At 35.1% G+C, this 24356-nt stretch overlaps 1 protein-coding gene across 2 annotated transcripts in view; it reads left to right on the top strand.

The window, feature by feature from the left end:
* Positions 1-217: 217 nt before the first annotated feature.
* The window catches only part of LOC128869647 (GATA zinc finger domain-containing protein 8), a 93728-nt gene continuing 69589 nt past the window's right edge, over positions 218-24356 (top strand). Inside the window, exon 1 of one of the 2 annotated variants that reach the window (XM_054112229.1) lies at positions 218-449. The gene's annotated coding sequence lies outside the window, so the exon portion shown is untranslated. Of the gene's footprint in view, positions 450-577; positions 1194-24356 lie in introns of those variants that run through there. The other variant, XM_054112220.1, reaches the window with a different exon arrangement.

A 24356-nucleotide genomic window follows, 5' to 3' on the forward strand; every position in this document is an offset into this window, starting at 1 on the left:
TATGTTAGTGGTGTCTACTTTAATAAGTGTTCACTGCACTGCACCTTTTTATGTTAGTTTAATTATACGTATATTAAGTTATACCCTGGAGGGTCCGGTCAACTCCTGAGTTGGCTACGGATTCGCAGGATTAGGGTTTGGGTGTTATAAAAATTTTGTTTATTCACCGCACGTAATTCGTTCACTGGATCCTTTTACTTTTTAAAGGATCCTACCGACTGCGCCAATTTTGTATTTTGCTCAAGCGGCTGAGAAAAAAAAATAAATGAAAGAACAAAGACAACTTTTTGCTTGAAGGGCTTCTCAACAACTGATTTATTATAATTTCAATTATTACATTTAGACTTAAACTAACGTACATATGTATTTGCTTATTCTGCATTTAATATTTAATTTTACAAATTGTTGTCAATACCTTATTCCGCATTTCCTGTCCCACGCTTTTTCAGGTAAGTCAAACTGTTGCAAAACAGGAAATGCGTTTCCAATTACTTTTACTTATTGTTCATTATTTTATTTACAAACTCATCAATTTCGTCTGTTTTACAATGTGAATTTATATTTGAAATTGAATATGTAACTCGTGCGACTAAACACTAAATATAATACATACATACAAATAAATAAATAAATATTTTGGTCACGTACATATTTTATTGGAGAGTATTTTGACAGGGCTTGTTTTTGCCATAGATAAAAATTTATAAATAAATGATAAAAAAGTGTTAAAAAATTTTCATACATACATGCATCTTTATATGCTTATACATATATAATAATAAATTGTGAATTCTTGTGCGAGCGACACGATTTTCTTAACAGCCTGAGAAGACTTGTGCGCCATTGCAATTTTATGCAAAAATACCAAGAAAGAAAGCAAAGTTTTTTTGGAAAGGCAAAAGAAGCAAATAATAAAACTTGCGGAAGTTTTGCGAAAAGTCAAAAAGTAAAGGCAAAGTGGATGTGTAATTACGTGTGAAAAAATACAAGAAACAAAAATAAATAAACGACGAATTCACTAATAAAGTTGTTAGCGTAACTGTGAGACGGAAACACATTCCAGAAGCAACAAAATAAAAATAGAGAAAAAAAACAATAGCAACAGCAAGCAAAAATCCACAAGCAAAAAACACATTAAAAAATACAAATTCTGAACGAAGACCGCTGCATGCAATATATTTTCAATTTGTGCTGTAAGTATTTTGGTATTTAAGGCAATACAAAGAAATGGATCCCACAAATAAAATCAACAAATGTAACGGCTGTCTGGCCGTAGACAGACATAGGGTAGGTGGGGGGTAAAACAGCAGACACGTGCCGCTGCTGTCATGGCCACTTAATACATGCAAATCCCATGTGTATGCATATTCATAAATGTGCAAAAGTATGTATGTATATGTATTCGTATGTGTGCCATCAAACAAAGGACAACAAAGGAGAAGCATTTGCAGCAAGCATTTGTAAGCTTCGCGAGCACTCTGTTGTTGTATCATACGACAGCTTTCATTCACGCAAATGCTAACGCAATCCGCCTACACCACTTACGTGAGTCCATCCATATGCTCCTCGGGTGTCGTCTGTGAAGGACGACCTATAATATTACGTTTGCCACGACACTCTATTTAGGGTAGTCAATAACACAACAACTAGCACAATAATGTGCGCAAATCGCCTTCGATCACCAATCATGCAAGGCTTAAGGAGTCGTCAGACGATGGGCCAAGAATAGTGTTTGCAGCAAGACTGTCAAATTGAAGAATTTTGCATAGTAATTGCATGTAAAATATTAATTAAAATATTTTACTAAAGTAAGTTTGAGGTAAGTGCCAGAGAGGTACTTCAACCATTTTAAGTTTTTGTATCACCAAAGGGGTTTGTAGGTTATTGACATCTGATACTACTTGTGGTCTGTTTACCTTGTGAAAGTTGACCTTTTTCCGCTATACTGTTTTTATTCGCCAGCTGTCAAAACATACTAAATTTCAACCAACTACTAGTATTTTTTATTAAAAAAGAAATCGATCTTAATAAAAATTATTACTGAGACAATACAAAAGGTCGAGGGAAACTATTTTGCCTCATATAGTGCAGTTTGGATTAAAAAAGTTCGTGTGCGTGGTTTAAAAAAATATCCTTTGTCGACAGTCGATTAAATCTACCAAACCCAAATCGTTCCCACGACAGTCGATTCTACGTAACCGGAACGATCCGCATTTATATCCGGCCAAGGACTGTCACTTCAGCAGCATCTCCGTATGTGTATGGGAAATGTTTATGCTGCTACAACAACAACAATAAAGAGTATGCGCGCCTTCCTCAGGAGGCAACTTGATTTGTAATGTAGAAGGTAAAGCGTTTCTCCAAGTGCAGAATACCTACATCTAATCTGCAGCATATAAGAAAGAGTTTCACTAAGAATTTACTCCAACTTCGTTTTTCTACTTTTTCAACTCAGGCAGTAGGAAACGTTAACACATACTTATGCATAAACATTTTTTTGATGGTCTAATTAAATTTTTATATTTGGGACCAAGGTTGTTTTGAAAAATTAGAAATATTGTTTAAAGTACCAATTTGAGTCAAAAATAATGGTCGGACATATAAATAAAATTTCCAAATCAATTTTCATATAAAACATTTTAACCCATTGTTGTCGCTCATTGTGGATTTTTTTGGCATTTTATTTGAAAATCATCTTAAATGCCCTGTTAAAAAGTGAGTTAGAGGGTTTCATTATGGGAGTTCTCTCACAAAAACTCCATACTTTGTTATATTTTTTTATGTTCTATTAAAATGTGAGTGAGTTGGTTAGACGGTTCTTATAAAAAGTGTGAATAAAAATCGGCTAAAAATTAAAAAAGTATTAGCTTTGTCATGATTTCTAAAATTTTCTGTTAAGAAAAGGAGTTGGAGGAATAAAAGATTTCACAAAAATATTCCTTGGAAAATTTCACTATCGGTCTTTTGTCACAAAAATTTCATGCGATGAATAAAAGTTGCCAAAAAATTAAAAAAAAGTTTGTCTATGTTATGAGATTTTTATTTTTTTTTGCACGAGAATCGCTTAATATGTTTGCAGAATTCAAGTGTGGAGAAAGAAGAAGCCATCGTTTTTACATAGTATTAAGTAAATATAACTAAAAATTCAGTGAACTAACTAACAAAAAAAAATGTCTGTTAATTCGGCTCACTAATCTCTAAGATATCGCTGAATAAACACGGCAACTGGGAAGATAGCTGAGTTTCGCACCATAACAAGGTTCCTCACAAAGGAAGCAAAAAGTGCTTCCACAGATCCATATGGAAAAGTGCACAACTATTTATGCGGACGGACACTTGCATAGAAAAAACAATGACTACTAAGTGCTATAGTCTATTCATATAAGATAAAGACTCAATTGAAGATGATCAGCGGTTATTGAGGTGATGTCCGCAGACATTGTTGTCTGATTCGATAAACTTTTTCTGGGTAATAGACGTTTGAGAAAGAATTTGGAAAATGGTTGGAGTATCATTTACGAATACTTGAAATAAACACTATGATTAGCTTGGAAGGTCTGAATACACCCCAAGATAGGTGTATAAAATACTCAATTCATTTCAGCAAAAGTGAGATTTTGAAACTGTGTAGCAAGGATTCAATTGAATTCATAAATTTATGCTACATATTAAACTGAGTTGAAGCAGAATTCCACGTAATGGCTCTAATAAGGTGCTGTTGAAGAATTGATGGCTGCATTTTTTTTGGGACTCGGGTTTGAGACTGCAACACATTAGTTCATTATACAGAAAATAATGTGAAATTTTACCTTTTAAATAATTTTAAGAATATTTACCAAGAACTGAAAGGTGGAAGACGAAAATAGGTTGCAAGCAATAATAAGAGTCATGTTGCGATAGCCCCCTCTATATAAGTGCTACTCCCAAACACTCAAACACTCTGCTCATAGTTCAGGTTTAAATTGAAAAAAGTAGGTGGAAAAAAATATTTCCTAATGTATATAAAATGAAGTCCGTTATTCTTGCTTTGCTTTTTTCTAGTTTTCTGTTGGCATAAATAAAATTTATGGCAAAAATGAGAAGTGTACTAGACTTAAATTTGAAAATATTAAAAAAAGTAACATCATTTCATATTTGATTGCACCGCCCTTCTTTTGCATTCCGCGAACATTTTTTTATCTTGCATCCAATACGCCAAGATTGTTACAGAAAAGCATACGAGTGACTCGACGGTACTTTAGCAGAAGAAGAAAAACCTGCTAGTATAACTCTAGCAAATTTTACCCTACCTTTCCCAACTGTGGTTTGCCCCGAATAATTGCAGTAAAACTAGGCAAATTTTCTTTTCCAAAATGATTGCCTAAAATTGTTATATAAAATATAATAAAACATTTTCTGTGTGTTCACACGGAGAGGCAAACAATTTTGTCATCAAAATGTATTGCTTCTACCTGATCGCACCTTAAGCTCTTGCATTCTTGCTTTCCATTTCCGTTTCATAGGCGCTCTTCCGTTTTGCCATCGCATGCCACATCGACTGCTAAATTACGACTACATCACATCTTCCTGTGAATCTTCCTTTTTCTTCTTTCATTTTACTCTTTTGTTTCCTCTTCGTTTGCTTTTTATATTCCAGCTTCATTATTATAAAATTCATCTTCGGCCTTACCTTGTCAAGGACGAATTTAGGTCGAATAGGACAAATGTGCAAATAAGCGGCATTCGTTGTAAAAATGCAAACACTCACATTGGCATATGTGTATGTGTATGCCATAGTTCATGTGGCAGCTGGCATTGATTTCGTATATAGCCGACAATTGGCGCGACTAAATGTTTCGTGTAGCATACGCGTGTTTGTGCATATACTTAGATGTGTATGTATGCATATAGATAAATATATCTTAACGATTTACACGTCCTGCTCATCCTTTGTGCTTAAACAGTGTGCTTAGAGTGAACTAAAAATAGATTATTATTAATAAGCTATCGTTTTTAGGTAAATTATTGGAGAAAAGTGTAGAAAATATAACGGGTTTTTGCAGTTGACAGGCCGAACTGTGAAACTAACGAGTCAATAAAAGGCTTGCCAAGGTGGCATTGGGTAGAAGATAGCCCAACAATCCGGTAATTTAAGGCTAAGGTAGAGTGCAAGCTTGTTGGCTTGCTTTTCATCTACTTTCTAAGCCACTGTTTAGTTGGTACTGAGACCCAAAAGTAAGTTATTGCTATTGTTATCAAAGTTTTTGGAGTGATCAAATCTTCTGCTTAACTTGGATTGATTAAGTGTACAAATTTCATGTTATCCTTTACACTTCTCAAATTTTGATTTCTATCTGAACCACTGTGCTTTTGGCAACTTGGACCGCGTGTCGTACGATGTTAAATAAGAGAGAATTAGAGATAGAAATTGGGGAGGAGGAGTGGAGAATTTAAAATTTTTTACACACGCAAACAAGCCGTCAAGCACGCGCGCCTTTGACCGGCCGACCTCCAGAGTATGTATGTATATGTCCTTTTGGCTTATCTGCCAACTTAGCAGCGCGAATGTATGCAAGTCTGCTCGTTTTCGTTGTCTCAGAGTCGCATTTAAGCACTTTTCAGCAATAATGACGTATAGGAAGATAGGTGACAGTGAACTTGAAAAAATAAAATAAAATAAAATAATAAATAAATAAATGAACACAAAATTTTAATGAACGGTTATGGATTGTGGTGGGTGTAAATGGAATTTAGGTAATACATACTTACAAACACATACAGGGTTGCTGATGAATTTTGCTACATTAAGAAACTCAAATAACTTTTTTTTTAGTGTATGGAATTCATCTATTTTTTTTTCAAGTTGAAGGTCATTAAATTTTATTAAATGTAGCTTAACTAGTTTTAAAAATAATTGAATTTAAATGCCCCCCATGCTCGTTGACACAAGTGCGGCATCTTAGTAAAAAGTTGTTCATTGCTGCTTTGAGAGTTGCGACAGGAATAGCCGCAATTGTTGCCCGAATGGATTGTTTTAGTTCATCCAAATTTGTTGGCTTTGTTTTATAAACTTCTTGTTTACATAAACCCCACAAGAAAAAGTCAGGTGCAGTAAGGTCAGGCGACCTGGGGGGCCAACGAAATTCGGAGTTTCTTGAAATCAGTTTATTGGGAAATTTTCGTCGCAACTCTGTCATAACAGTCTGGGCTATGTGAGACGTTGCCCCATCTTGTTGAAACCACACAGAGTTGAAAGGAATTCTCTTTCGGCGTAGTTCTGGATAGAAAAATTCTTTCAGCATTTTCAAATAACGGTCTCCAGTAACCGTAACGGTGTGACCATTTTCTTCAAAAAAATAAGGCCCGACAATACAGCGTGAAGAAACCGCACACCACACTGTCACGCGAAGAGGATGCAATTCCGTCTCGTGGAGTATCTGTGGGTTAGAAGTACTCCATATTCGACAATTTTGTTTGATCACATTACCGTTTAAGGGGGTAGTATGGTTAATTCGGTGTAAAATAAGCATATTTTTCGAAATTTTTTTTGTCGACACAGTTGATTTATTCAAAATTTTAAAATTACTTCATTATAAAGTCATATTTAAAGAATATTGTGTGAAATTTTCATTGATTTTTATGAAGAAATGAGTTGGTGGCAGCGAATCTTCGCGGACGTCTCATAAAAAAGTTTTATTGCGGTGTCCCTCAGAACTCATTACTGGATCAACTAAAATCAAAAAACCAAATTGATTTCATCAGCTAATAAAGTTTCGCAGGTAACAACGTCGATTTTTTTTTTTTTTTTAAATTTTTTAAAGCGCTTTGAAGTCAAAACACCGATTTTTCATAAAAAAAACTTGAAAACTTTGTTGTTTTAAAATATGACAAAATTAAAAAAAAAAAAAAAACTCGACGTCATTACCTCGTGAATAAAGTAAAGAAACAAAAAAACCAAATTTGAAAAGAATCGGTGCAGTAGATATGAATCTACAGTGGACACCGACCGTAAAAAAAGCAAGTGTGAGAAAAACGCGTTTAAAGATTTGTGAAGATTTTTACAGCGTGAAATCCGGTTGGAGAGGTAGATACTTAATCCTTTGTGTCTTTGTCAATTTTACTCTAATGCACTTCAAACTTTCACACAATAATCTTAAGATGTTATATAATAATTTAAAAAAAAAAAAAAAAAAAAAATGAAAAAAAAAATACCATACTACCCCCTTAAATCGAAATGGGCCTCATCAGACATGAAAAGGCAGTTTAACATGTTTTGGTCTTCTTCCACCATTTGCAGGATCTTCTGGCAAAATTCCAAGCGAATCGGCAAGTCTGCTGCATTCAGTTTGTTAACCATTTGAATTTTGTAGGGAAATAAGTCTAAATCTTTGTGCATTATTGTTTGCAAAGACTGTCGGCTGACACCAAGTTGAGCAGATAAGCTTCTTGTTGAAACCCTTGGATTGCTTTGCATAGCTGCAGCTACAGCAGCGATCGTTTCCTCCGTCCGAACTGGTGGGTTTCGATGATAAGGCCTTCTTGCGACTGTTCCTTGCTCAGCAAAATTATTCACCAGTCTCATTATGGTCCATCTGCTCGGGGGATCGCCGCCAAACATCCGCCTGTACTCTCTCTGTACCAAAACTACGGACTCCAGTGCGTGATAGCGGCGGACTATCTAAATTCTTGTTTGCGTGTCCCAGTTATCCATTTTAATATATTAAATTTTAAAGATCAATCTGCAAATTAAAACAAAAATGGAACAGATAACTTAAAAAGAAAAAAAGTTATTCAATTTTTTTTTGGTAGCGGCTTTCATCAGCCACCCTGTACAATAAGCAATCTGCGAGGTTTGGACTGCATAAATTTCGTATGCATAAGCACGGTAAAAAGGAAAGAAAAATGTTATCAAGACACTGAATTCGCTTTTGCTGTTGCTTATTTAAATATTTTTCACACATTTATATACATATATGTTTTTTAATATTTTTGGGTGCGGCATGAAAGTGAGTTGAAAAGAAATTGAGTTTAAATTTGTGCATACACATGCATATACAATAGGGTGTCCCAAACGAATTTTTTTAGTGTGAAATGTCACCTAGACAAAGAGTATCAACTTTAAGTTGTTTGATCGATACTATGTAGACGAGAAATCGATCACTACAGCCATCTACCGGCAAAATAATGTATGTATTTCTTTCCCCCCAAACAATATTTTAAGACTTCTGCCAAAATAGCTTTCGGAAAAAAAATTATGATAATGTGAGCTATACCGTTTTGAAGGTACTTTCAAAAATGGAAAACAAATTTTTTTTTAACATTTCCTTCAAAAAATAACTTCAGCTAATAGGAGATATTGAGCTTAGAGGGTCCGCACATAAAATAAAATAATAAGATTCTAGTTCCTATTTTGGACTTTTTTGGAAAATGGGTGTAAGGATAACTTGAATAATGCAACCAACTTTTGACCGATTAGACTTCTAAGAAACGTATTTGATCACACTTTTCACTTCTTGGGAAATTAACGAATTTACGCGCCAATTTTTGTTTGTTTGTTAAATATCATCATTTTGATTTTGGGATCTATGTTGTTGTTGTAGCAGCATAAATATTCCCCATACATGTAGGGGAAATGCTGCTGGAGTGGCAGTGATTGGGCGGATATACATAAATCCGGGTCGGTGCAGTAACGTAGGACCGATTGTGGTTGGAACGTAAACTTTTCTATCTTCCGCGGTGATTTTTTGGGAAAAATATTTATATATTTTTTTATTTAATATTTTTTTTATTTATTTTCGCATCGCTGCAACTCAAGGTAATCTTAATATAATATTTTTCAGAAACATATTTGGCAATTTTTGAATTTTTAAAATATAAATAATTCGATAATTCCGATGGAAACTCATTTTTTATTTTTTTTTTAGAGGGTGATGCACCCTAATATACATAATATACGTTTTTTGCTCTAAAAATAGTACTTACTTACGAATGCACGCAGATTGTAACAGCATTTTGCTAAGCAACGCGCGCAACATTTTGAAAAAAAAAGTTTTATCATATCTATTGCTTTCATATTCAAATTTATTTTAGCGCAAAACTGCAAAACTCATTCACTTGAGTGCTGAATAATAGCTTCTTCTATGTATAACTCTATAACTCTGTGACTCATATTCACATTCATGTGCTGCTGCAATGCTTGCAGTGCTGCTAAACAGGAAACACAGAATGAGCGGTACTCTCCCATATGGGTATTTTCTAGTGACTTTCCATATGCGAGCGATGTGAATGAGTGTTTTCTGCTTGCATGACTCCACTTGTCTATTTGCTTATCAAAGTGACCTACAGGAGAAATAGTATGACAAACCTGTGTAAATGTGTTAGTGTTTGGAATAATATATGCAGGTACACATATGATATATTTACATATAAAATATATACATATATTTGTACTTATATAAAGGAAAGATAAATATTTATGCATATAAGGCAAGTCAAATAACGGCGTCGCCCTTTGACATCGCCCTTCTGCCCCTACCAACCGAAATGCAAATATCAGAATGTAAGTAAATAAATACGTATAAAAATGGTTTGTAAAAATTTGCGAGTAAATAATGCAAAATGCCTTAAAAATAAATATACTAAATAAATATGAACAGATATAAAAAAGTACGTGAGCAACTCAGTTGATCAGTTGATCATTTGCTTATTTATGAAACTTGCCATTTCTCACTGGCAAAATGGAAACATTACGATTTGAGTGATTTGATGATTTTTTGTTTGTTTGTTGATGGGTTCACGGAAATATGCAAATGTTTACAGAAGTTGCTAAAGGAAATTGAAAAAGTGTTAAGCCTTTGGGGAACACATAAAAGAAATTATAAAAAAAAGATTGCCAAAAAAACAAAATGTGAATAATTATATCGTAAAGACTTTGCTCACGTAAATTTCCTGTTACTCAATCAACAATTGTCTTGCGGCCGCCGTAGCCCAATGGGTTGGTGCTTGACTACAATTCGGAATTCACAGAGAGAACGCAGGTTCGTATCTCGGTGAAACATCAAAATAAAGAAAAATATTTTTATAATAGCGGTCGCCCCTCTCCATAAAAATATCTGCCGTTCGGAGTCGGCTTGAAACTGTAGGTCCCTCCATTTGTAGAACAACATCAAAGACGCACACCACTAATAGGAGGAGGAGTTCGGCCAAACACCCAAAAAGGGTATACCGGCAATTACATATATATATACAATCAACAGTTTCGACGATTTTCAAAAAGAATTATCATATCTAATAGCCAATTTATAGCAAAAATTCAACTGCAGCTAAGAGCACTGTTGTGTTGCAGTAATACCAGGATTTTTCGTGCCAACGTAATCAACTCAAAAAGCTGACTTTTGTCCATACACAGTTTTGGTTTTGTGACTGTAGTTGGCCAGCAGAATTCTCTGAGAATACAATACAAAAAGGGTAATTAGCAAATTTTGGTTTGTTTTTTTCCATTTCATTTTTCCCATTTTTAAATATTGAAAAGAAAATATTTAATTTTTTACAGAAAATATAAATACCACATTGTAAAATTTTACAATCCCCACATAATACAATTACATATATAATTATAACACATTTGTAAAAATTCGACACATTTTGTTCAAAATTTTAAACTTTTTAATCAGATTCAAAAATAAAAATTGGGTACGCAGTTTTATAGCCCATGAAATTCTAGTATCAGAAACAGAACAAAAAAAAAAAAAAAAAAAAAATTTGGGTAAGCAGTTTTATACCTCATCAAATTCTAGCATAAAAAAATATAAGTTTGTAGTGGCTAAAATTTCTCGTTGATTTTTGATTATTTTATGCCCCGACGGTGTTGCGCACGCCATTGTCAAAAATTGTCAAAATGGAAAGTGGTTTATAACTTTGCAATGGATTATATTTATGCTAAAAATAAAAAAACCTCTTCTGTGCTAAACCCCCATTCTACCGCACGAAACTCATTTAATGATCAGACGTTTGTTGCGCCGCAAATTGACTTGAAAAAATGTTTACATTTTTAATAAAGCCGTTACTATTACAATAATATACAATAATAATATTTTATGTTAGATCAACAAAGTGAAAGAAAGTTTATTTTGGTTTGCTACAAAAAATAATAGCTTAGAAATTTTGGGTACTTAAATAAAATAAAAGTTAAAATTAAAGTAAACTGCAGTTAAAGCTCAGTGGGAACAGCCTCTTATACTTACTATACATACGAAGTTTAACCCAAAAAAAGGCTACGAATATATAATAATAAGTTCGTGCGGTTTTACAACAGATGGCGTAACTTGATTATTATTCCATCGATCCACATTTCCAAACATTCATTGGAGAGCTACTGTCGTAAGGCACAAACGTCAGTATAAGTTTTTTATTTGAAGCGTAAACAACAATATTTTTACCACACTTGAAAATGTCGAATTTCGTGCCAAATAATGTGTTTTTGCGGGGAATTCTTCTTCATTATTTTAATATGAAGAAAAAAGCAGCCGAAAGTCATCGTATCTTGGTGGAAGTTTATGGTGAGCATGCTCTATCTGAGCGAACGTGCCAGAAGTGGTTTGCACGCTTTAAAAGTGGTGATTTTGGCTTGGAAGACGAAGAACGCGAGGGTGCGCCGCCAAAGTTCATGGATACCGAATTGGAGGAATTGCTCGATCAAGATCCGGCTCAAACGCAAGAAGAGGTTGCAAAAACTTTGGGAGTTGATCAATCAACCATTTCCAAACGTTTAAAAGCCATGGGAATGATCCGAAAGGTAGGCCATTGGGTGCCGTATGAATTGAAGCCAAGAGACGTTGAACGCCGTTTTATGGCATGCGAACAACTGCTTCAACGGCACAAAAGAAAGGGTTTTTTGCATCGAATTGTGACTGGCGATGAAAAGTGGGTCCATTACGACAATCCAAAACGTCGGGCAACGTATGGATACCCTGGCCATGCTTCAACATCGACGTCGGCGCAGAATATTCATGGCCTGAAGGTTATGCTGTGTATCTGGTGGGACCAGCTGGGTGTTGTGTATTATGAGCTACTGAAACCGAATGAAACGATTACGGGGGATGTCTACCGACGACAATTGATGCGTTTGAGCCGAGCACTGCGAGAAAAACGGCCGCAATACGCCGATAGACACGACAAAGTTATTTTGCAACATGACAATGCTCGGCCACATGTTGCACAAGTGGTCAAAACATACTTAGAAACGCTCAAATGGGATGTCCTACCCCACCCGCTGTATAGTCCAGACCTTGCGCCATCCGATTACTATCTCTTCCGATCGATGCAACATGGCCTGGCTGACCAGCACTTCCGTAATTACGATGAAGTCAAAAAATGGATCGATTCGTGGATTGCGGCAAAACCGACCGAATTTTTCACAAAGGGAATCCGTGAATTGCCAGAAAGATGGGAAAAAGTAGTAGTAAGCGATGGACAATATTTTGAATATTAAATTTGTAACCATTTTACGTCAATAAAGTTTCAAATTTCGAAAAAAACCGCACGAACTTATTCATAGTCCTATATTTACATTAAATTTTTATTTTATTCACTTTTTTTGTTATATTATTACTTACGCATTTCTTTAATGTACATTATTAACATTATCAGTTATTTTGGATTTTCCGTTTGATTTTATTTTTTCTATTTTTTCTATTTTTGTATTTTTGGTTAATGATATCAGTTTTTTAATTTCTTTATTTTTTATTTTTTATTTAATTTCTTCATATTTTATTTTGGATTTTCCATTTGATTTTATTTTTCTATTTTTGGTTAATGATTTTATTTTTTTAATTTCTTTATTTTTTTATTTAATTTCTTTATTTTTTATTTAATTTCTTTATTTATTTTTGTTTTAATTTATTTTTTTTTTGGAAGATCCTGCAAATGGTGGAAGAAGACCAAAACATGTTAAACTGCCTTTTCATGTCTGATGAGGCCCATTTCGATTTAAACGGCAATGTGAACAAACGAAATTGTCGAATATGGAGTACTTCTAACCCACAGATACTCCACGAGACGGAATTGCATCCTCTTCGCGTGACAGTGTGGTGTGCGGTTTCTTCACGCTGTATTGTCGGGCCTTATTTTTTTGAAGAAAATGGTTACACCGTTACTGTTACTGGAGACCGTTATTTGAAAATGCTGAAAGAATTTTTCTATCCAGAACTACGCCGAAAGAGAATTCCTTTCAACTCTGTGTGGTTTCAACAAGATGGGGCAACGTCTCACATAGCCCAGACTGTTATGACAGAGTTGCGACGGAAATTTCCCAATAAACTGATTTCAAGAAACTCCGAATTTCGTTGGCCCCCCAGGTCGCCTGACCTTACTGCACCTGACTTTTTCTTGTGGGGTTTATGTAAACAAGAAGTTTATAAAACAAAGCCAACAAATTTGGATGAACTAAAACAATCCATTCGGGCAACAATTGCGGCTATTCCTGTCGCAACTCTCAAAGCAGCAATGAACAACTTTTTACTAAGATGCCGCACTTGTGTCAACGAGCATGGGGGGCATTTAAATTCAATTATTTTTAAAACTAGTTAAGCTACATTTAATAAAATTTAATGACCTTCAACTTGAAAAAAAAATAAATGAATTCCATACACAAAAAAAAAGTTATTTGAGTTTCTTAATGTAGCAAAATTCATCAGCAACCCTGTATATACAAGGTGGTGCAAAATTAGTAATCAGTTTGTTTTGAATAACTTTTTTACTTAACACAAACAAACTGATTTTGAGTGACGGAAATCTTTATTTTGACCTTTAAGCGCCCCTTAGCTTGTATACCCCAGCTGTCTAGTTCACAAGTGTCAAATAAGATTGACGTATGACGCGATTTGCAAAAATTATAAATCATCCGATGGAGCGATTAATTTTGCGCCACTTGTTATATATTTTTTGTTTATTGGAAATGAAAAGTATTTTGCTTTACTTGTCGGTTTTTTGCTATCAAAAGAATCTGTAATTTTTTGGTCTTAAACACCGTCGTGTTTCCGTTCTTACTTACCCGATTTTTTCCTCTGTGATTTCCTGTTGCCAAAAATCAAAAAGCCTATGAAAGATCATGAGATAAGGGCAGCAACGCTGGAGAACTTCAAGGCCATACGAAAAATGTGTACATACAATAGCTACGAGGAGTGGAAAAAGAGCTGTCACAAGCGTATAAGTAGGTATATTATTTCGATAAATATAAATTATTTTTGCGAAAAATAAAAAGTCATCTCTTTTTTTGTGAACACACCTCGTATATAAAAATCAAGTTATGCCCACTTATGGGTTCTTTCAAATCATCATGGCAAGTTACACGATTGAACAGCACGTTCAAATGATAAAACTTTATTACCAAAATGAGTGTTCATTAACGCAAACGTTGCGCGCACTGCGCCCATTTTTCGGTAGACGTGGTGGCCCTTCCAATTTCTTATGGCCCATATTGACGACATGACCTAGACGACATGTGGTTCCAGCAGGACGGCGCTATGTGCCACACAGCAAACTCCATTTTATTCCATTTCAACTTCTACCCGCCCTTATTGAAAACCCCTATAGAAAACCGCTTGCTTTGCTCATCTCTACTTGGTCAGTTACGCTGAAGAAATAGGAAATTTACTGAAGTGATTACAATTTTTTCAATCTTTTATTAACATTTTCTTTTTTTTTTCCAAAAATATCAATAAATTTATTAATAATAATCTTAATAATTGGTAGTCTAGGTCATGTGATTTGATGAACTACAATACTTTTTTTTTAATTGCAAAGTCATTGATCAGTTTTTGCTTATCTACACTTTAATAAAACTGTGGAGTTGTCGCACCTCTACATTGAAAATATTATAAAAAAATAGTTGTGGATGATGCAAAGTATACCAATATTAAGATCATTTTAAAAACTTTGTCTGTCTCTGATTAGCTTAGAGAGATTAGGGGAACCGAGTATAGCTTGAGTTTTACCTGAGCTTCGGGGAGAGCTCATTTGCGTCTTTATTTATTTTTATTTGATAGCTCATAAATCTTCCACCAATGTAATGCGGCTATGTGCCTGTTATTATGTCTTGCGACATGGAGTATGTATGTACTTAGAGTACGCTTTCAACATGACTGACAATACATGCATACATCCAAGTGTAACAGGAAACTCATGACCACGCATATTTATGCACTTGCAAGTATCGATGCAAAATCGCACATGAAACCAAGGCGTTCATGGGAATTCATTTTGCACATCGGAAAAAATATTGAATACTGTATCGTCGTATAGTAGTTTGCGCTAATCAACGCAAGCGTCAACTGAACGTGAGTAGTGGTTGTGCTCGTGAGCACTAAGTGTAAAGGGAAATTTTAAATAGTAGCCTAATGTTTAGAATAATGTCAGAAATTGGTTTGGTGAGTAAGAGAATCGTACAATGTAACGATGAACTTAAAAAATCGGTAAAAATACGATATACTAAATAACAATAAAAAACAACTAAATAATAAGTAAATATATCGAATATAAAGTATAGCCATATACACATGCTCCCACTATCAACAACACACACTTCCTTACTCATTCTCTCCTTATCCCACATACTTACATTCTCACATCTCTTCCTCACGTTTCTTGATTTGTTCCCTTACATAACAACAACAAGTAACATTTTGACTCTCACTTACATCTTTCATCTTATTTAGAAACATTTCCACGATGCTAGGTTGGTAACCATACCAACGGTTGCCCAAGGAATGAACACCCTTGGACGAAGAAAGATTCGTCCTTTGTGATAACATTTTGAAGGAGGTGAGGTGAAAGAGAAAGACCGATGGGATGCAGGGAGAGGGCGGGGGGAGGTGATGCTGAGATGGTTAGGAGCGTGCGGACTACGAACGATGACTATGCTGCGTTTGCGTCAACCGCTTGGTGCTGCTGATGAAATTAATCAGATTTTTAATGTCAGCGTCAGCTATATCAGCAGGCGTAGCAAAGAAGTCAGAAACAAGATGCCTGGATCTTAGCCCCGCCAGAGCAGGGCTGCTAAGGAGAAGGTACTGAGATGATTTCACCTCATCCTCCATACATCGAGCGCAAAAAGGACTCGAGGTGATTCGAAGTCTCACAGCATGCATTCCTCGCGCATAGTGACCTGTGAGAAAACCCACGAGATTCGAGAGCTGATATTTTGTCAGCCTCAGAAGCTCGCCCGAGCGTCCCCGGCTCACACGTGGCCAGAAGGATTTCGCGACCTTACAAGTTTGTGTACTTGCCCAACGCCCGCTGAGTTGGCGCGATGCCCATCTTTCCAAAAGCAGACTGCAGGTAGTCAGGGGATCCCAATTCTCTCCCTTCGCGGGGAAATCTCATCACACGTCCCTCGTCTGGCCAGCTCATATGCCTCACAGATTCCCGCAATGTCGCTGTGGCCAGGAACCCAGATGAGGCTTATGTAAAAGAATTCGGACGCAGTCGAAAGTGAGGTAAAGCATTCCTTGACCAGTTTCGAATGCACCGTTATTGACCCGAGGGCCCTTGTTGCCGCTTGGCTGTCAGAGTAAATATTTACTTTCTTGACTGTTAGTACGCATGTGAGCAGCCAATCAGTTGCCTCCTTGATTGCGGTTACCTCTGCCTGGAACATACTGCAGTGGTCCGGTAACCTGAATTTGAGTCTGTTTGGAAGCTCCTAGCCAAAGACTTCCCCACCAACCTTTCCTTCCAACTTCAATCCATCCGTGAACAAGTTCACCAGGCGCTGTCCCAAAGTGTAGCCCCCCGTCCACTCTTCCCTTGACGGAATATGAGTGGAGAAGGTTTCGGTTGGACTAAACGAGGGTATACACTGATCCGTTGACAGAGGGATGAATTCGAAGCTTCTAAGGATGCTTGAGTGCCCGCCCATAAGTGAGGTTGAGTTTATAGCTCGAGCCCCTCAGTCTGATTGCGGTAGGTGTAGCGGCAATTTTGCCTGCGATGTCTACGGGTACCACATTTAACATTGATTCCAATGAGTGTCGACCTCTGAACTCTCTCCAGCTTCTTCACCAATGTCGTCTTCTCTAGTGAGCTCCACCAGACTATGACTCCATATAACAAGACAGGCTTTGCAATAGTATTATATAGCCAAAAAACAACTCTAGGCGAAAGGCCCCATCTTTTGCCAATTGCGCCCTTGAACCATACAAGCACACGATGCTAACCTTTTGATTAAAATATTTATATTTTTTTTATTTATTAATTTTATTTTTTTTACAAAAACTATGAAAAGTTAAATTTAAAATTTTTTGTTTAAAACAAGCTAATAAATATGTAAATAAAATTTGAAAGATAAATTTTTTGCATTTTTTTGTTTTAGCTCGTGAATTTAATACATTTTTAGAAAGATATGAACTAGAAATTTCAAATTAAATGAATTTTTTTTTCATATAATGGTTAAGAGCCGCGTTTTGAATAAAAATAGTAAGAAATGAATCTGTACATGTTTAATGAAATATTTTATTTATGGTGTTAGGGGTAGTCAGAATTAAAAAAAAATTGTTTTTTTTTTCTCATTTTATTAAAGTATTGAAGTATAAATCTTAAAAATATTGTGTGAAAATTTGAAATGAATCCGACAAATACTTTTCGGGTTATGCAACAATTAACAAAGGGCGCTTGGGCGCTCCGGAGCGTTCGAGAGCAAGTAGCTAGCAGCTGCTGCAAGCAAAAGTGGCAGATAAGCGACAGCGAACAGTAAATCGATTTTTTGGAAGCTGCTATGTCGGCTGAGGAACTATTTATTATATGGCCCAGGAATAGATGACACGTGCAAGTAATTAAATAATTCGTATAACTCTACATAAATCGTTAGCAAAACTTTAAATGCGTTTTTCTCAAAACTATGATTTTTGGACTGGTGATCACTGTAATTTAAAAACCGCTTTTTAGATTTCGATAAAATTTATATTGCTTTTGAAAAGCATAAAAAGCTCGTGTCTGATTGAAGGTTTTTTTTTCAAAAATTTTGATTTTTTTTTTCAAAAATTTTGATTTTTTTAAACAATTAATTGACTGTTTTTTGTCGAAAATCTGAAAATATTTCCTCAGGCCGCCGTGTTTTGAAAAAAAGCTCTGATAAGACACAATACTATCTATTAATAAAACGAATTTCTCTTGTTCGATTGATTTTAGGTGAATCTCCAAGGACTTGTGATGATAACCGCAAGGGACTTCTGGAGAAACGGGCGCCACGGACACAGCGATAACTTTTACAATTATTAATTGTTTTTTTTTTTTTTTAATTTCGCTAATTAATGTTATGTTTCGTTGTATTAATGTTATGTTTTTATTTTTGTAAAATAAAGCAATTGACTATCAAACGCAATGCAATGCAATGCCTCTGACTACCCCTAACCCCTTAAGAGTTTTAAATTAAATGAAAAAAAGTAAAACGCAGAATATCAAAAATTCAAAATTACTAGTGTGGCTATTAGCTATCATACTTTGACCCTTAAAAGAACATGTACTCTTTTAACTTATTGCACGCCAGAAGCAAGGTGACATTTACATGAAAAATTCTAAAAAAATCTGATTCAAAAAGTACTACTATTAATTCCGAATCGGTAAAACTGCTAAGTCACAATGACTCCAATAAAATTTTCATTAATTAAATTTTCTAGGCAAGCATGTACATATGTATGTATGCATGTATGTAAGCACTTACCTATTATATTGCGCATGTATCTATTTATTAACTAAAACTCTTGATTCATCACAATCAAGTAAACAAATTGTTGGGGCACGTTTCGATATGATTAAATTTGCCGGTCATTGCTATGAAATAATTATGTTTATATGGATGTACGTGGTGTGGGTGTATTTATGATTATCGATTATTAGCTATCTACTAATACTAATTAAAACTGTCTCGATACCGAATTTATACATATACATACATACACACATATATACATACAAACATACACACATATACATACATGCATACATACATAAACATACTTAACAGAACGTGTAAATATGGAAATTTCTGTCAAAAAAACCACAACAAAAAACGAAAAAAACAGAAAATTATTAAGAAATGTAAACAAATTATTTTTATCATTAACAAAAATTATGAATGAAGTTTACTTTTATAAATTATCAACACATTTTTTTCCATATTATATATTCATCTGAGACACAAACATACAAAATGCGATAAAGAAGCATTTTTTTTAGATTTCTATACCCTTTATTTCACAACATACCCGCATAAATCGTAAAGTAGTTAGTAAATTTTTCCGAAATATGATAACTCTGTGTCGCGCCGAGATGTCTGTCAGCATGAAATGCTAAGCAGTTAATACGCAAGGGGCAGAAAATAAAAAAATCAAAACAAAAAAAGTATGATAACAAAAAATAATAATAATTTATGTATGTTTGAACGTTCACATATCAATAACTAAGCGTTGCATCAGCTGATTTGCGATTGAAACTAAGCTGACAGCATTTGCTTTGGCGGCACGTAATACGAGTACGTACGACGAATCGATAAAATCGCTGAAAATAAACTTAAAAGAAAAAAACAAATAACAGAAAATAAGAGCGTTCAAAGCAGTATTCCAAGAGGTTGATAGCTTTTGGTTGGATTGTGATACTTAAGTGAGGGGAGATTATCGGAGATCCGACTAATGAAGAAAAAAGTGTGTGAAATTTTCTTCTTGATTCATTATTCCTTAAGCCCGATAAAGTTTTCATTTATTTTATTCTGATTTTGTTTACTTAGTGGTTTAAGTAGTCACAATTTTATAACCCAAATTTTAATTTTTCTGCTCTGCTTCCACTTTATTCAAGATTAGATCAACGAAATTTCGCTTAAAACTAGAAATTCATATAAAGAGTGGCTAAATTTCAAGGGCCGATGTTGAATGTAAACCACACCTAAATGTGAAATTTTTTCTGCATTTCATTTGACATTTTTCAATTAGAACCATGGAAAGATACATAATCGAGTAACGTGTTAAAGTTATTCAGGCTTATTATGAAAACGGGCGTTCAAATCAAAATGCATATCGCACACTTCGTGAAGAAAATCACATTCATTGATGAGATACATTTTCACCTCAGTGGATTCGTCAATAAGCAGAATTGTCGCATTTGGGCGAATGATAATCCAAGAGTGATTGCCGAAAAACCAAAACCCTTGAAACTTGACCACCCTTTACAAGACACATTCGCCACAATTATACACAAATTTTAACGCTAATCAAATCGATACTTATACAATTGAGTCATTTTGCGGCTCTTGCAATCGTTTCGGTGGTCCATTGGCGCTTTGTTTACTCTTCATTGTATTTACTCCAGACAATATTGTACCTTCACCCAATACTGCAAGAAAAGTAAGAGAAACTTGCAAGCGCAGCAAATGGACACACCTATTAAAAAAGTATCAAATGATGAAATTAGTCCTCCGTTGGGCATCCGAGTCTGATCAGACCTTTTCGACTTTGAACGTGAATTTAACATATTTCTATTTCAGGGGGAGCCTGCTTTAGAGGCTTCAAAAATCGATTTTTTTTGCATAAATGTCCAACTATCCAAGAAAGTGTCCTCAAAATTTCAGAAGCAAATTCGAAATATTTTCGGAGTTACAGAAGTAATTGTGAGCAAACGTCGTGCTGGTGTACAAGCGGCCGGTATACCTGCATATACAAAAACTTTAACGCGCGATTTCTCGGTTTTTTTATTTTTACGATTTTTCCTAATTGGCGGGAAAGATAGGCAACAAGTTAAACGTCCTATCGAAACGAGATAACATTGATTGTATTCGGAACTAAATTCTCTTCTAGTTGAACCTAAAATACCTTAAGAAAATTATGATTAACCCACTTTTTAAACAATCTAAAGTGAATTTGTTTTTCCAAAAAAAATGATTTTTTTTTAATTAGCGAAAAATTGTTCAATTTCTCACTTTTTGTTTAATTTTCTTGGTTTAACTAGCTATACAATACTAAAATAAAAATTTTTTTGGGTGTTTGGTTTCAGATGAAAATTTCGACCTTCGAGGCGCCTCGGCAAAATGCTTGTACCAGGCATAATATGACATATCTTTTTATGAAAAAATTTGAGAAGACTGTTGAAATATATAACAACAAAACCTGAAAGTTTCGTTTCAATCGAATATTTCTTTCCTTCCCAAAAAAAAATCCACGAACAAATCGATTTTTTGAAGCCTCTAAAGCAGGCTCCTCCCTTCAGCTAACAACTTGAGCTTCCAAAATTAAATTTTATATCGATTTATGGATATAACCTTTTGAATAGGATCCTCAAACAAGACGAAAAATGACCAAATCCGGGTGCTCAACCGAAAGTTTTAGAAAAGGTGACCAACGGACACTTTAACGGAGGGTTAAAGAAGCGATTAAAAAAACTCGAATCTAAGAAAGCACCAGGTTACGACTTTATTGCTGAGAAAATATGTAAACAGCTCCCAGAAGAAGGAATATCTTTCCTGGCTTGAATTTGTAATGCTATTCTCTTAACAGTTTTCTTTCCTCCCCAATTTAAAATTGCCGGCCGCCGTAGCCGAATGGGTTGGTGCGTGATTACTATTCGGAATTCGGAGGGAACGTAGGTTCGAATCTCCGTGAAACACCAAAATGAGTAAATCGTTTTTTCTAATAGCGGTCGCCCCTCGGCAAACTTCCGATTTTATTTCTACCCTGAAAAAGCTCCTCAAACAAATATCTGCTGTTCGGAGTCGGCTCAAAGCTGTAGGTCCCTTCATTTGTGAAACAACATCAAAACGTACGCCACAAATAGGAGCTGGAGCTCGGCCAAACACCCAACTGCAACAATACTGGTTACTTAACTCTAAATCCCAAGCCCCAGCTATTCAGCTATAAACCAATCTGAACCTATGGAATACAACTGTGGTAACCCACGGCAACCTCAAGTGTAGGAATTCTTCAAAGAATCCAATTAAAGACTCTTAGAATGATTGCGAAAGCTCCATTCTACGTCACAAACAATTGAATTCACCGTGATCATGAAAGCCTTACTGTGTCTTCTGAAAATAAAAAGCATGCTCTTGCACATCAGCAAAAAAAATTCTTGCTCACCTACACTCACTTCTCATACAGTGTCTTTTTAGCGACTTAAAATGAAAACAATATGTATTAGATCTGTAATATTGAATAGCTGTGGACTTACAGTGTTTCAATGCACGAAGAAAACTTATGCTGGTGTCGTCATACAAAATGTGGTTGATCCGACTGACGATGAATTATTTTCGCCTCTCATGGCTTGGCTCTTGAGAGACCATTAACGGGCAAGATCAGACCGTTAACCGGCTCTCAGTGAATTTGAAAGAACATGCTGATTGGCTGACGGTAAAAAAACCGCTGTAATGGCCCCGGCAGCGGTTTTTTTACGAAAAAACTGAAGTTGAGTTGTAAAGAAAAATTCATCACTTCGTTGCCGTCTGATCAACGACCATAGCAGATTGGCCAAACTTGGTAATCTATCATCCTTGACACTTGACTACTCTTGACTCGGTGTTTAACGAACGAATACTATTTTAGTTGAGACTTATGGGCGTTTCGTGTTACAACGTACGACTATTTATAACAGCTGACACGAATGTCGCAACTGAAAAATTAAAATAAAGTATTCGGCATAACGTCCATTAGGAAAAACGACGTAATAGTACGCGAAATTGAAAAAATTTAGGAAATGAAATGCGTGCTCCATTTGTTTTTGTGAAAATATCAACTCATTCTCTGTGGAAACTGTTAGCAGTCGTCTGTGTGAAATATGAGCCTTTGGAAAAATTACTTGGAAGACGACTCTGCTTTTACAATGAAAGCGCATACAAATTATTAAAGTGATGTAAATCACATAAATATGACCAACTGCCCTCTAAAAGTATAGAAAAATTTAGTTCCTTTCGAATGAAACGAGAATATTCAAACTTTTATTAAAAGGAAAATCATACTTTCGCAGACTCCCATTCAAGGCAGTACCGTAATGCATTCTACACATGGAGAAACATTGTGGCGGTAACATTATTGTCCGAAAGCTACATCTTAGCGTGAAGTTATGAGCATTAGAGAAACTGAGGCTCCTGTGAATCAGCTCTGCTAGATTTCTATATTGAGTAATGATAAGAAGCCAATCACATTAATCACTTAGCTGAAGAGTGAATTCAAAACAAAGCGTCCGTTGAAAAAAAACAGTGAGTGCAACAAAGCTTTGTAACATTTTTAAACTGACTTTAATGCTTTACTTACTTACATATAACTTATCGATAATCTTTGGGAGCATTTAAAGTAGAGAAAAATGTTAGGGTAAGGTAGAAACTATTCCAAAGAACGTCTGTGCAAAATTAGATGGGTCTGATGATAAGGATTTAGAAGTGACGGTTTCTTTTAACAGAAACTAAGCATTGTTAATTTTACGACCTGCAGGTAAAGTAGCCACTATTTCATAACCTCAACTGCACACTCCTATGCATTTCTTTCCATTTTTTTTATCCAAATGTGCCACTGTTTGTGTTGTTAATCTTGTATAAGTATGCGTGTTATCACTTTTTACGCTTCACAATGATGACTCCACTCAATTTCGCAGGAAACTGCGCCCTGCTTTTTTTACGGTAATGCGACTGATCGCGAACGGTTGAGTGCGCTTGTGGTTGAGTGAGTAAATAGATATTGGCTAAGCGCGTGCTGAGTATGCGCCCACGAGCGTACACACATGCATTGGTAGACAGTGGTGGACATAAAAAATGTACCATATATTCTAATAGCGATTGAGGAGCTATACGTTTAATTGTAACGCTATTTTTTTAGCATCTAATACATTTTTCGGTGCAAAAATAGGTATTCAAATTAAATAATAGTTATTTAGTAGTACATAAAAAAAGTGACCAAAGGCGAATTGAAAACTCATTGGAAGATACTACTTTAGCAAAGCGCTAGCCATTTGAGATTCGTTTTAGACGTCGCTATGCTATGTGAATTAGTCAGCAGAAACGGAGTATTTTTCACACGTTCGCCATATTTGAATATAACTAGAAAAGTTATGATAATCTCATTGTGCAGCTTTTAGTGATTACCGAACTCAGCTATTAATGATAAAAAACAAAAAAAAAAAAACCAAAATTTGGGAAAAAGGGAAAGTTTTTCAAAAATGACAAATAAATGTTTTCGCAAAATTGTTTACCGAAAACCTAAAAGCTTTTTCTAAAAAAATTTAAAAAGTATGTTTTACTCTAAAAAACTAATATGCTTTTTTAAGTTCGTTTTATCTTAAATTTTAAAAAAGGATGTTATACCCTCAAAAACTGAGAATTTTTTTATTGAATGCTAAAAAACCGACGATATTTT

Source organism: Anastrepha ludens, chromosome 2, assembly GCF_028408465.1.
Source record: "Anastrepha ludens isolate Willacy chromosome 2, idAnaLude1.1, whole genome shotgun sequence".
Lineage (NCBI taxonomy): Eukaryota > Metazoa > Arthropoda > Insecta > Diptera > Tephritidae > Anastrepha > Anastrepha ludens.